Source organism: Zosterops lateralis (assembly GCF_965231275.1).
Source record: "Zosterops lateralis genome assembly, chromosome: 6".
Taxonomy (NCBI): Eukaryota; Metazoa; Chordata; class Aves; order Passeriformes; family Zosteropidae; genus Zosterops; species Zosterops lateralis.
The window spans coordinates 4,518,128-4,533,580 of NC_139761.1; positions in this window are offsets into that span (position 1 = coordinate 4,518,128).

Below are 15,453 nucleotides of genomic sequence, written 5' to 3' on the forward strand. Positions count from 1 at the left end.
AACGATTCCAGGGATGGGGCAGCCACAGCTTCTCTGTGCCAGGGGCTCACCATCCTCACAAGGAGGAATTTCTTCCCAATATCCCATCTAGCCCAGCCCCCTGGCAGTTCGAACCCATTCCTCGTTGTCCTGCCACTCCTTGTCCTTCTCCAAAGTCCCTCCCAAGCTCTCCTGGAGTCCTTTTAGGGCTGGGAAGGGGCTTTGAGATCTTTCCAGAGGCTTCACTTCCCCAGGCTGGACAGCCTCAGCTCTCCCAGCCTGTCCCCATGTCAGAGGAGCTCCAGCCCTCTCATCTGACACCTTTAAGCCCCTGTGTCTGTCTGTGTCACTTGGAAATGCTGTTTCACCTCAGTGGTGGCAGCTCTGCCATCCCACACTCTGTGAAAGATCAGGGAGAAAAGGGATGTCTGCCCTCAGCTACACCTGCTTTAACATCTCTCCGTGCAATGTCCACAAAACCCTTGCCTGCATTTGAAAAAAAAGAAAAAAGAGGTGACAAATTCACCATTTGGCTTTGTTACTCATTCCAGAGGCTAATTCTGTCTCTGGCAACAATTAGGCTTTGGATTACTTGACTTTTCGTGCCACTGGTCCTTGCCACGCTTCTCTCTGCTAGACTGAAAGGACCATTAGCAACCAGGCTTTTTTTTTTCCCTTAAAATGTATTTGTATCCAGTAATTAACTCACCTTTTTTTTTTTTTTTTTTTTTTTTTTTTTTTTTTTTTTTTTGTGCCTGTGTCATACTCCCCTTCACTTATTCCTTTTCCACCCAGTCATTTTAATTAACTGGTACACGGGGAGCCCAGTCAAGACATTCCATATCCTTTGCTTCTTCCTCTGCTCACGTTCATTTTTCTCCGTCCTGTGTTTGGCTTTACAATTTTAAATAAGCTGATGGCACAAAACTGCCTTTTATGAGCACAAACAAATAACAGATGTATTAAAAATAGCCATTGCTGTGGCTTTGCTCAGGGAGTCATTAGCTGGTTAGTGTTTGTACAGTGCTTTGAAGATCAAGGTTTTCTGGCGTGTGGATGCAGATATGAAAATGCACTTGCAATATGAAATACCCTTTTGATCTTGATTTCTTGTCTCTTCCCCTGGTGCTGGGTAATACTAAGGGTGGTTACAAATCAGCAATAAATCAACCACCAAAATAACTCAGGAATTTAAGGCACAACTCATTTCACAGTTTCCCCCTCCCCTTTTAAGCTCGGTGTGAAACAAGATCAGTGACTTTTCATGCTTTTCAATGTAGAGTTTTTTTTATTATTATTTGTCCAACAGAAGCAGAGACCCCTGCATGGCAAATTTACACCTCAATTGACATGAGACATTTGCTTTTACTTCTAATCTGTAGAGTGCCAGGATTTGACCCCTCCAGGATTTCCCAGAATGTGGGACAGAGCAGCTCAGACCCAGCCCAGATATTAGTTGGCTTTGAGAGGTTCTGGGTCAGTAGGAGCTAGTGAGGCTCTAAGCTCTTCTCCAGGATTGAAATTCCCCGTCCTACTTAGGGAAGCACAGTTGATGCAAAAATCACTTGCCTGGTGTGTTGTGAGGAATCTCTGAACAAACCACAAGTCCCCCTCCCTTCCCAATTTCACCTCCAGTGGGAGTTGGTGTTATGAGAACGTTACCAGCATTGATCTCAGCTTCAAAGTCAAATTTTGGGACTTAAGAGTGTTACTTTGAAGAGAAGGAAGGAAATGGCTGGTTCATTTGAAGGTTAAACTGATGTACCCAGAAACAACGCTGAGCTTCAAGCTTTCCAAACACTTTAGTTCAGGCTTAATTTTTCATCTCCTCTCCTCCTCTTATCCCTAGGCTTTCAAGGACATGCTGTGCATGTTTAAACATCACTAGATGATAATACTAGCAAAGCCATTCTTGAAATTGCTCCTGCCTGTGCTTCCCTTCCAACATCACTCTGTGCAATGGGGGCACAGTGATACCTTCTGTCTCATTGAAAGCTTATAATGAATTGCAGCTCTGTATTGTTTCTGAATTCTCTCTATGCTGACTATTTTTCTTTTCAGAAAGATCAAGCAAATTGCTTTCTCTGTAATTGGGCTTTTTGCAACTTACAGTTAGAGGTGTGCAGAGGAAAAAAATGTCGCTGAGCAAGATGTATTAACTACATTTATTACCAAGAAAAAGACACATGGTGAGGGGCACATGAGGATTTGTTTCCTCTCTTCAAGTTAACAGGGCCATCAAAGTTGCTATTTGCATAAATATGCTGAAGTGATTTTGCACAGAGATTTGTGTATTTACCATTCCGTGACTAAAATTTGAGGGTTGATCCAGAAAGGAGCTTTAAAAGCATCAATTTAACCTGTAGCTTATTGTACAGGGTGAATTTCCCTCAGATTCCACAAATAGACATCTTTCTCTAAAAGGAAAAAAAAGCCTTACACCATTACTGGCCACAGAATTTGGCCACAATGTTTTCAAAAAAAAAAAAAAAAAAAAACCCACACTTAACTCCAGGCCATATGTTTTTAAAAATAACTTCTCAAGTGAGAGAACAATGTAAATGTCTCCTGATCATCTTGCTGATTCTGCAGACAGTCCCGGTGTCTTTTTTTTTTTTTTTTGCTGCTCACAGCTTTCCCAGACTGCTTCAAATAGAAAGGAACAAGAGTCTGGGTGTACTTCACAGCTGCTTTTCAAATCCCACTGGATGGAGCTGTCATGAAACCCTGAGTATCCTCATTGTGAGCAGAGCCTGAAGAGGCAGACCTTTCCTCCTCTGCCCATTTTCTGACCACATCACCTCTGGTTTGTTCTCTGTGAGGCAAGAGATATCATTTCCTCCTTTGCAGTTCCTTATTTGTGTTGCAAGATTCCCTAAAGACCTAGTGGTGGTAGCTCAGACCTCCCCATGTTGGACAAACAGCTCACAGGGTCATGGACAGCAGAGAATCAGAGAATGCTTTGGGTTGGAAAAGACTTAAAAATCATCTTGTTCCACCCCCTGCCATGGACAGGGTCATCTTCCACTGTCCCAGGTTGCTCCAAGCCTCATCCAAACTGGCCTGGGACACTTCCAGGGATGGGGCAGCCACAGCTTCTCTGGACAACCTGTGCCAGGGCCTCCCCAACCTCACAGGGAACAATTTCTCCCTAAAAATCTAACCTAACCCTGCCCTCTGGCAGTATGAAGCCATTCTCCCTGTCCTGTCCCTCCATGCCCTTATGCAAAGTCTCTCTCCAGCTCTCTGGACTCATTTAGGTACTGAAAGCCTCAATAAGGTCACCATGGAGCCTGAGGACTTTAGGATTTAGGGCAAGAGTGGTGGCAAAAAATGCTTAGAGTTGAAGTGGTTGCCTGAGATCTCTTAGCAGATCAACCACAGGCTTTGAAGAACACAACCCAGTTCTCCCCTTTCCCATGCCAATTCCATGTCCTTCTCCTTCTCTACTCCACCATCTTCCCCAGTCTACCTGAGGTGAGAGAAAGGGGAGATTTTTCACCATGAGCTGAGGTTGCTGCCAATCCTGTCATCTCGTCTCTTTGAGGAGGTTCTGCCCTGTGTTGTTACAAGGATTGAGAGATAAAAAAAAACCAACAGGCAGCTTTGGTCTGTCATGCAGCTTACCTGTGAGCCTGTGAATGTGTGAAAAAGGGAAAAAAGGACCCACACAGAGAGGACTGTTTAATGCCAAGTGAGAGTTCTAAGTGAAAAATTAATTACAAGTTGATCATTCCAAATTAGCTGTGTTCATCCTTCCAGTACACTGTTTTTTTTAAACAAGAATGTGTCATTTTGGCTTGGATTATACCTTTAGCAATAACCTTTAAAAAGTCATGGCCAAGAGGATTCATCTCTTGTCACTTGGAGAAAATTGTTTTGTGTGTCATGGGTCCAGTTCTCCTTTCAGACAAGTCACACTGGTGTAAAACCAGCATAATAAACATGAAGGAGCTGGACTCGTAGATAGGGCAAAGAAAATCTGTAGTGTTTGATGTTCCTTTAATTGACCTCTGAAGTGGCACCATGAAAGTCACTGGAGCAAAGCCAGTTCTTGCTTAATCTGCCTCGTGCACACCAGGAATGAAGGATGGGCTCAAGGTCGAAAGGACTCATTGACAATATGGAATTATTCAGTGTAAAGATGCCTCAAGTTGGCAGCTCAGTTTTAAGAGCTTTTCCCCCCCTCTGTCTGAACACTGGGGAGATTCCAGCTTGGACCAAAATTTGAAACCCAATTCCAACATATTTCAGAGCATCACCAGATATTAAAAGGATTCGATTTGGCAATGAGCAAGGCAGCTTTTTTTAATGCCAGTTGATTTCACTGATGGGAGGCAGAACAAGAAACAATCAATTCTTTCTGAAACCATGACACAAAGAAGGCATTAAGGATAGAGGAGAAAGCTGCCAAAGCAGTTTATGTATGGATGTATCCATGCTCTGGGACACTAGGAATCAGGGGGGCAAGTAACAATTGCCCCCACACTGTATAAAAATGAAAGCCCCCAGCCCAGTGCCTTCATTCTAACCAAAGGCAGCAAGAAAGGAGCTTTCAGGGCATTCATCATTTTTGTTTGCAAATAGCAAGGGGACGTAGCTATTCCTCTGAGCCCACACTCAAACATTTCCTGGAAACATTTATTTAGCAGTAGCACTGTCAATGTATTGATGCTTGTTTCAAAGGGAGGCAAGCAGAGAAGAGACTCAGTTGAAATAGCAGCTGGTTGCTGCAGGTATTTGCTCCCTCAGGATCATCCAAGACTGTTCAGTCTCAATGACAAAATAAGACTAACAGTTACAGAACTCCATATAAATGCAAATAGCACATGGCCACTGTGTTCTGCATCACTTAAGATGGGCTGAAACCTGTTTTTAAAAAGCACTGACCATGTTTTTGCCTTTCCCTTTAGCAGCTAGAGATACACAGCAATATCCATTGCTCTACTTTTTCAACTCCCACTTCTTCAGCAGGGTCTGAGAATGATAAGCCACCACAATGAAATTCTTCTGCTCTTTTCAGTAGAGCTGTGGCCACATGTACCAGCAAATCTTTGTTGGGAGTAGTGAGAATTCAGACTGACAAAGTCTGCTGGACTTCCAGATCCCAGTGTGACTGCAGTGGTAGGGATAGGAAAATGAAATCATTATTTGTACAGGACATAGGGTGCTTTTTGGAATAAATCTGTGTTGGTATTTCCAAGCAACTGCTTTCCTGCCCTTCCCCATTCAAACCAGGACTTGATCCCTGAAGTCTTTGGAACTGGAGTTTTATGCTGTGGCTCAGCACTCAGCTGGGATGAGACCCACACCAGTTTCTTGAGCACCTGGTAAGATTTTGTGTATTTATCCCTGTCCCTGGATCTAGAGGCTGGAAGTGACCAGGCAGAGGCACTGACATGGAGCTGTCTGGATGGCTGGTGGTCAGGACAGGACTGAGCTCATGATGGGGTGTCAGAAATCTCTTCTGAGACTGTTTGTGATGGTTTTTCAATGGCTTTTGACGTCAGCAGGACCCACAATGTAGAGCACACAAGAAATCTGCACTATTGGGCACTTTTACAAGATAGTTTTCTTGCAAATGATAAACTGGCTCTTTTGATACGTCTGCACCTATGAAGTTTCACAGATGGTGTTTTGAGGAGATAAAGAGTTCATGAAAAGCAGCATGAAAAGCTCAAGAATCTCTACCACCTCCTGGTGGCAGAGATTTCCTGTCTGTGTACACAGGAGAGATGCTGATGGGCTGAGGCCTGATCATCTCACATCACTGCAAAGGTTTTGGTGTCTTCAGATCTGTTCTACAGTTCCACAAAATTCCAGCTTTTCCTTCCCACACTTCTCCCTGTCTACATCAGATCAATTCCTTCAGGCTTCTCCACACTCTGGACAGTAAAGCCAAGATGAAAGATCTCCTCTACTGCCTCCTTCCTTTTGTAGTATCTTGTGCTGTTGGAGAAAGTGATCTCTCCACACCCACTCTCAAAACATGGAGACTGAAACAAGTGATGTGACTTGGCCTCAGCAATAAAGTGAGCCCTGTCCCCTGCCCTTCACAGGTCCTTCTTAGATCATTCTGTAGAAGGATGGAGGTTCAGCTCCTTCTGATGTCCGAGACTGAATCAGAGCACATCCAAAATTGCTCTGAAGTTTTGTGTGAATGAAGCCCTCAGTGTCACCACTAAATACCTGAGTGACTTGGCTTGGGGAAAAAAAACATTATCTTGGTGCTTCTGAAGGCTGGGATGTCTCATCCTGAGTCACTTCCAGGAGGCACAAGAACAGGCTGTTGCTGTATCCCAAGGCTGGATTTGGTGATTGCCTGTTCTGAATTATCCAAATTGTACCTGGAATGGGATGAGGCAGAACAACTCAACAGAGGCTGGGGGCAAGCACTCAGATTAGTCTCTCTCTGTGTGTGGATATCTCCTTTCAAAACATGCTGGTCAGTGAAGAAGGTAAATGTGGAGAAAGAGAGGCTGGGGATGGTGCCTTTAGCTGTGCTCTGCTTTCCCTGTCAGCCTCGGGAGGATAGTACCTCACCCTTTGGAGCATTACAGCTGCAAGCTGAGCCTTTTTGCTCTTGGGAATGAGGTTTTTATGGCGTGAACTGTCTGTGGAGGTGAGGTTGGTTTTTATCCTTCGCTGTCCATCTGTTTGCCGTGCTGGGCTAAGTTGAGCACATCACAATCAGCTCTCACTGCCCATCCCCAGCCTGCTGGCTCTGTCATCTTGCCAGGCGGCTCTGACATCCCTGACCCCTCTGCAGAAGGAGCTCATGAATTCAGATTGCCTGGACGTGCTCCAGTCGCGTTTGTCACGTTTCTGCACCTTTGCCGTGTGACAGATCTGGCTGCACACCTCCTGCCAGGTTTGCAGCCCAGCGCTGTCAGCTCTCTTCTGCCTCACAAATGGACATGTAATGGGCTTGTGACCTGCTGCTGGTGCTCCATATGCAGCCCCAGCAGCAGCAGTGCATCACTCCCAAAGTCCCTGCCAAAGGAGCCCAGTTCCCTTCCCCCAAAGAACCCCAGGATCTTAATTCAGTGTCCTTATCCAGGTCTCATCACACGCTGCAGCCCAATTGCCCAGAGAATTCATTGCTGAATCTCATCTGCCTCAAATCTGAGATGTTTCATGATGGCACATTAGAAACAAAACTACAAGAGTCTGACCAGTAACCTAAAAAAAAACAACACCCTGAGCTTTTTCCTCATTTCCTTTGCAAATATGCAAAGCAGATTTGGAGACTTTATTCTTCTGCCTCTGCAGCTACTTCATAGCCATGGGAGAAAACCTACATCAACTGATCCTTTCTCTAAAGAATCAGTGGATAAAGCTTGCATTTGAGAATCTGGTTTCTCTCTGGAAATTCCTTGGATTAGACTCTAGTGCAGGAAAAGAAATCTGGTGTCCCGCTCCCTCTGCTGGTACAACTTTTCAGCCATTACCTTGTACCAAAGACAAAACTGTTCCAGCGCTGTTTTCCAACACCCGACCTGGCCCTGCTCTTTGGAGATCTATCCCTGTGTCCAAGGAGAAACCTTGGGAGGGGCAGCAGATCTCTTTTGCAAACAGTTTTCTAATGAAATCCAGGTTTTTTCCCATAATATTTTCTGTCTGTCTCTGAAATCTCTATGTGAGCTCTTCTATTTGAGATTTTTTTTCTGTGTCCACAGAGACTCCTGCTGCTACCCAAACTTTTCTGATGGGATTTGTTCCTGCTTCCATAAGCATTTAAAAACTTCTTCCTTCAAGATCTCCTAGTCTGTGCTTGGTGCTTTTCTGTGCTTCAGCCCTCAGAGGTAGGATCCCAGTGTAGGTATCTCATTTTCTCCTTCTTACTGATATTTTATTTAGAAAGCTTTCCAGACTGCCAGCAAACCCTGGGCAACCTTTTCATCTGATATTCTTATTTCTAACAAAGCCCTTTATCCCGTGTTTGCCAAATGCCACACTTTTTTTTTAAATAGAAATTGCCAGGAGGAAAATGGCAACATGGTTCTTCCTTTAGTGATCACACACATTGTACTGAAGTAATTTATTGGGGTCTTTGGTCGTCACCAAAGAGTGAGCAGAGTTTGGCTTGTGTTTCTAACGGGGCTTGTCAAATACCAGCACAGACCAACCTATTCTGCAGCCAGAGTGAGCCATCATGTTGAAATATCCAGAAAACATCCAAACTGATTGTTATTCATCACATAAATTATGAAACCTTTCATCAAGAACAGAGCCAGCTGTTACTGTTTTTAGCTAAATATATTGCTTTTAAATTGTAACACTTCTTGCTGTTTTCCAGAGTAATGCAACTTACCATGAACAATGTTTTAACTGTCTGGAGGGGATTCATTTTTTTGCTCCCTCTTGCCATATGTGAATCTTTATCTTTTAAAAAAAACTCCAGAATTTTTCTTTACTCAGGAAGGAAAAAATGTTGAATTCATACCCAACACTGCTGGCAGCATCATTTTTCAATGACAGAAATGGTATTTGGGGTGGCACTGAGATCTACGTGAAAGGGTACCACAAAGCACTGGTTCTGTAGAAGGTTTTTAAATTTTATTTTATATATATTTTTAATATGATACTTGGCAGAAGTCATGCTTTAGGGCAGGAAACTTCCTGTGACAGCCAGGGCAGTGCTGGGTTTCTATTTCAAGTGTAACATGGAGGTGACACATTTGCTTGTATAATCTCCAAGAGAAATTAATTCACTAAACTCATGGCTGTGACTATTATACTATTGAAATTTGGAAAAGTAGTAACCACTTCCTCTCACTTGGTGTGAAGACTAACTAGTTTCCAGTCTTCTTCCTTTGTTTTTGATAAATGACCTCCCTGTGAACTGTTCAGTTGTAGTATAAATCAAATGTTTCTGTTTCAAGGAGACATCATGAGTATCTGAAACTTCTGTTGAGACTCTCAATTTGTTACATCAAGAACAGGAACTACTAAGGTTAAGGCTGTAAGACCAAGCACTAAAAGGTTCAGAAGCACCAAACTTTGGATTGTCTGTGCCACCAGGACTGTGCTGGGTGGGTTTTTACCACCTCTGAAATCATTCCTGTTATGAAGCAGCCCTGAAAAGCCTCCCCAGCTGCCCCACTTCCAAAAGCTGTGTTATTCATGTGGTAAAGTTCTTTATGCCCAGTTTGAGGGACGGCTCTTCCTCTTCATCCCCTGCTTCCTCCTTGTCTTGGACACAGAGCCATCCCCATCGTTCCTTCCACTCACACTCCCTCTCACATCTCCAAGGCTTTAAAAGCAGCACAACCTCAAAGCTGGCTATTACTTATCCTCCCAAATCCAAGCCCACATTCCATGAAATTACTGTACACTGTTTTCCCTGCAAGTCTCTTACCTCCTGGAGCTGCTGCCACAGTGGGGACAGGACACCAAGCCATTATTTTTCCATGCTCTGTGTGAGAGCTGAGCCCCTGTTTTCCACAGAGCCCCAAAACTCTGCACTGAACTGAACATTAATTATTCCCTGTGGGACTTTTCTGGGATGCTCATCACAAGAGAAACAGGGAGTTTTGCAAACAAAATCACTTTTTAACCTTCACAACAATCACTAGCAGGAAAGCCCTTGTTTTACACACAGGGAAGTAGGTGCAGAGACAAAAGTACCAATTTTCCAGATATTTAACTGTGGTTTAACACTTTTTATGTTCAAGGCACAGCTCTCAGTGTCTTCAGGGGTAGCTTGGAGAGCTCAAGACATCCCCAAATCAAACCTGCTGAGTGGACCTCACAAAATAAATCACTGATAATCACTGACCACAGGGGTAAGTAACTTGCTTATCACCCTTCCTCCTGCTTTGGTTGCCTTGACTGACAATTAAACATTAACAAAGGCTTTGCTTTCTTGGGGCAAAAATTTATCTCCTTAACAGAACCTGAGAGTCCAAAACCTCTGGGACAGCATCACTCTGTGAGACACAGGAGGGAAACCACACCAAAATTATGTGGTGCAAAGACACATCCTGTCTGTGTTTTAAAAGAAAACTAACAAAACCAAACAGAAATACAAGCAACCACTTTGAAAAGCAGCCTCAAAATGCTACTTAAGAGATTACAAGAACATCAAACCAAACCCAGAGGAATCTGTAATTGGCAGAATTGCTATGGAAGCTGAGGAAACACTCGTGGCTTTCCAGCACTTGTAATTCCTTTTCATTCTCAGCAACAATCGATGCCAGTTGTGGACCAAAGGGCTGGGCTGTCCCTCCTCCTGTGCCATCTCCACTCTGAACCCCTCCACCTTCCTCTGCTCCCTTCTGGGTCTGCTTCTTATCTTTCCAGGCCACCAGCTGCTGTTCCTGTGCTTTTCCAACATTGAGCCAGAGAATGCAGCTTTTTGCTGACTCGATCACAAGCTGGGCTCCTCACCTTGTACCTAAAAGGATTTATCTTCCTACAAGCCTTGTGCAAGTCATTTCCAAGGAGAACTTGTCAGAAAGGGTGGGAAGAATTATGACACTTTCCTTTAGCTGTTCCAAACATCCTTGTTAAGTCTAAACTGAGCCTTTGCATTCCTGCAGCAATTAATGGAGGAAGATAACCAGTTCCATAGGGTGCTTCATCCCAGCCTAATTCAAATGCCTCAGACAGGTGGCAAGATGTTTTTCTGTGATTACAAAGCTGCATCTAAAAGGACTTTTCTTCCCTGACTTTTCTGAATGTCTGTAGGTATTTCTATAAACACAGTCTTACAACAAGAAGTTCCTCACATTAAAATGCACATTGTGAAAGGAAATTTATTTTGCTGCTTTAAAACCTCCCACTTAACCACTTGATAGTGCCCCTTTGTCTCTTCATTCTGAGAAACAGTGTTGAACTGCTCCCTTAAATCTTCTCCATGCCCCTGCTGCTTTCACAGGGCTCCATCATATTCTCTCCCTTTTAATCTCTGTTCCAGGCTGAAGGGTCACATTTACTTCCCTTTTCCTCATGCAGAAGTTGTTCCTTATCTTTGGCCATCTCTGATGTCCTTCACTGTGCCTTTCTCCAGTTTGTTTTATCTGAGATGTCCTTCCTGAGCTGGGGGAGCAGCACTGCACACAACCTAATCCAGACACACTGTGGATGTGCAGAAAAAGCCAAGTGATGGTTTCTGTTTTGTTGCCTGCTCTTACTAATATCCCTCCCATGCTGTTTTCATTTTCTGAGCACCTCTGGAAGTATTGCCACAGCTTTTAAGATTTCTTCTCTGGATTGTAGCAGCCAATTTACAGCTTCTCTTTATGAATGCTTTGTAAGAATATATTTCTCTGTACATACTACCTTTGAATGTCATCTTGCATTTTACCATTTCATTAGTATCTAAAGAGTCTTTATTAACCATTTCCTCTGCATTTTTAACTACCCTGAGGGAAGGATCCTTGATGACACCCTGAATAGATGCCTGTCATTCAGCATTGTGTCCTAACTGGTATTTCAAGAAAGATTAAACAAATTAAAAAAAAAATTCAAAAGTCTTAGAAAGCATCACAATAATTTCCATGATTTGTGACTCATGGGAAGTATCTGCCTGCCAGTGTGACTTTAGGCCAAATTTCAGTTCCTCTTGCCTCAGGCTTCCTCAGCTGTGAAACAAAAGCTGCATTTATAGTGCATGGCAGGGGCCAGAGAACTTTGTCCAGCTGTTTCCAAGTTCAGCCTCCCAGGCTGCCAGAGCTCGTGCATGTCCTCAGTGTGATCTCCTGTGTCCCTGAGATTGCTCCTGATGGAGGATATCAAAGTGATTTTCCCAAAGGGACAGTTTCTATCACCATGGAAGAATAAAGAATTCAACTTTATATTCTCCTGCTGAATCCAAAGCAGAGCCAGGGAGTAAGAAGAAATTATCCCAGCCAAAACCAGGACATAAACCTAAGTTTATAGACTCCCTTAAAAGTTTATTCTCCTTTGTAAGCACCTCGTGAGTCTGCAGAGGATGATTTATATCCAGTATAAGTTTTCATTTCAGATCTAATTACCCACTCCAGCAGCCTGGGCAGAAAAGGGTGAGGTTACATGGACAGAGGATGTGGAGGAAGAATAAACCACAGGATCTTCAGGCCAGATCCAGAAGGATCCTTGTCAAAAGTCCCTCTTCAGCTCTCTCATAGCCCCTTTAGGTACTGAAAGGCTGTTTTTCCTTGCTTCCCTGGTTACTTCCCTAATATTTCCAAGCAGCACTGCACAGTTTGACAAAAGCAGTCTTTCTAAGCCTTTGTTTCAAGATTCACTTGCACTAAGGGAGATTTGGGAGCAATTAGAGTGGCTTTTACAAACCAGTCATTTTTCTATTTGCAGTTCAGATCCTGATAGTAAATATGACAAAGGGGCACTAAAACCTTTAAGTAGCTCAAAGTATTGCTGTGCTCAGAGCAAAGCAAACTGAAAGAGAAGCCAGAAGAATACTTATGCAGACCATGTTACCAGAGCACATTTAAGGAGACTTGCATTTATAAAGAAAAATTCTTACAGTCAGTTATTAGCCAATAAGTGGAGCAGTTCATTGGCAAAGACACAGAAATACACAGCAGGCTGCTGGAGCTCTTAGGGAAAATACAATTAACTTGGTAACAAAATTAAATATAGTAGATCTATAATAAGTGTGAGCAGCTTATAGTAAACCCAAAGGGAGTATTAAGAATTCAACCCATCAATCATCACAGCATGTAACCACCCCTGGACAACATTTCTAAGAACCTGTTTGCAATTTTATGCCTGTTCCGGTTACTGTATGAATAAAGCTGATCCTTGATTGATTTTTTACTGCTATGACTCCTTGAATTTCAGTTCTTCACACTAGTGATTTAATTTCACATTTGGATATTCTTGGGTTTTGCACACATTTGAACTGTTGCAGTGTTTTTGCAAACCCATTGGGCTGTTTCCACCTCTGCCATAAATATACTTTGAGAAGGTTTTTAACAAAAAAGCAACAGGTTTTCTCCATCTGAAAAATCAGGATAATGGTTTGTTTCTAATTATGGACAACTGGAGGTCTAAGGTTGCTTAATGGGGAGTGCTGCAGCCACCTCTCCTTTTGCCTCACCTGAAGTAATCATGAGTGATACCACAAACTTGGGGAAGTTTTTATGGTAAAACCCCAGCAGGGGAGAAGATACATCTCCAATCATTCCAAAGAAAAAAATATAAGATTGCAAAAAATAAGATTGCAGCTTACAGAAATCAATCCTGTGGGAAAAAAAAAAAATGCTACCTGCTCTGTTTTACCCTGAAAATCCAGTTTGGGCTCCACAGTGGTGATTTGAAGTTGCAGCACGTTCGCTCAGCAGATTTTTGTTCTCCACAAATTCCCTTCACAGGACAGAGAAACTCACCCTGTCTCAGCCCTATAAGGAGGCCCCACACTTTCAGCCATGAGAGGTGACCTCAAAGTGCAGCTCCCTGATTTATCTGCCCTCACAACCATGGGTCAAGTAATTTCTCTCACCATGGATGAAGCTCAGCACTGACAGAGCTCCCACCTGAGTTCTCTGCTGCTCCTCCCAGCTCAACCCCTCACAGTCCCAGCTGAACTGAAGAAACATGGAGAAACTGCTGTTCCTAGGAATTCACACAAGGGTGAGGAGATTTGTTACAACCCAGGGTCTGGAAAACTGCAGAAGCACTTGAGAGACCAAGTATTGGCCAAAGCCAACTCTGCCTTCTTTCTCCCTTGCAGCTTCCCAGTTCCTCATCTTTCCAGCTGCTCCTCACTCTGGCAGTTGTCTCTGCCCATGGCAGGGGGGTAGAACTAGATGAGCTTTAAGGTCCCTTCCAACCCAAATCATTCTGTGATTTGTGATTTTATTGTCACCATGTCACCACCCAAAGCTGTTTGATGAAGGGAACCCCCCAGGCCACCACCTCCCCTCCACTGTGGATCCCAAATCAGCTGAATCTGCAGTGGAGTGAGGGATGCTGGATGAGGCAGGAGGAGAAACAAGAGGCAGATCAGCTCTCCCTGCTCTGTGTGTGAGACTTGGCGAGTCTGTGACTTGCACTTCCAACAGGCTGCTGAAAGAAAAGGGCCTGATTTGCCTTGAAGCAGTGGGAGTCCGGGTTGTGCACAGCCTCTCTCTTTGCCTTGAAAAGCATCTGTTAATAGAGAGGAGTTGGAGGGGAGCAGCAGACAAAGAGACATCACAGGCACGATCCTCCCCATCAGTGGCACTGCCGCTTGCCAGGAGGGTTTCTCATGCAGCCCACGCCTGTGATGTGCTATTATACTCCATGAAAAGAAGGGAAAATGTCATGTTTAGAACATCGTGGCTATTTCCAGAGGTATAATGCTGTTTTACAGGGCTGAGGTGACATGCAGTAGAGGCTGCTGCCTGTTCCCAAGAAGCAATTCAGGACCTAGCTCTTGAGGAGTTACCTGAGTAAAAATAAAACCAGCCCCAGAATAAGGCAGAAGCTCCTCATTTAGCTCCTTTTATCCATCAGGCCTCCCCAGAGCTCATCCTGAAGCACCAGTTACTGACCAGAGCACACAGAGAGGGGATGGTGAAGGTTCTGACCTTGTGTGACATTTCCCACACTTCCATCCCAAAGGCCATATGTCCCAGGGCAGCCACCAGATTTGTTGTCCTGCCTGTAACTCATTTTCCTGTTGCATCTGCAGCAATAGAAGAAAGTCGTGCCTCATTTCCTTCATTCCGGGTCACTCCTCAACAAATGAATCATCATTCCCCCTCCAAAGGAGCTTAAAAAATATCCACCAAACCATTTGCTCTGTGCTCCTTCATGAGATGCTCCAGGTATCATCCAATTTCTCAGGACACCAGCATGGCAACAACTCCCTTCTTACTGGGGATGTTATTTTAAAAGACAGAATAATCGAACATCATACACAGGTTTTCCTTCAGCAATGGCAGAGAAAATCCCTTTAATCTGAAATATGACACATGCTGATCAGGTGTAGGGAGGGGGGAAAAAAAGAACCAGATCAGAGAGATTTTGCTTTCATGTGACCACAAGATAAATCATCATCCAGCGCAAGTAATGGGTAGTAAATGTAACTCCTCTCTGCATTTACAGCACATCTGAGACCTGTGAGGGCTGAGATGGCTCAATAGCTCCTGAGCCTCCCAGGCTCCAATTACCCCTCTCCCTGCTCTCAGTATCAAAGGCAAAAAAAATTGCTTTCTTCGTGCTAAATGATCTGCAGGGTGGAGGCAAATGGGCAAAAGGACTTGGAGAGATGATCGTGGGCTCTGCTGTGCCCAGGTCTCAGCTGTTTCTTCAGCTCCCTCCAGAGGAGGAAGCACAGTAGGAAGGTGTGGAGATGAAGGTTTTGCACCTCACCCACCCCTGTGATGAGCTGGCTATTTGCTTCAGGAAAAAATAAAATTAAGTTGTGCTCAGTTTGGTCTTTGGCCACTTCAATAAACAAACTGCAGAGAAAAACATTCTTGTCTTCCAACACTGCACTTCCATTTAGGAAAAACACCCTGCAGCAGTGACTGTCGTGGG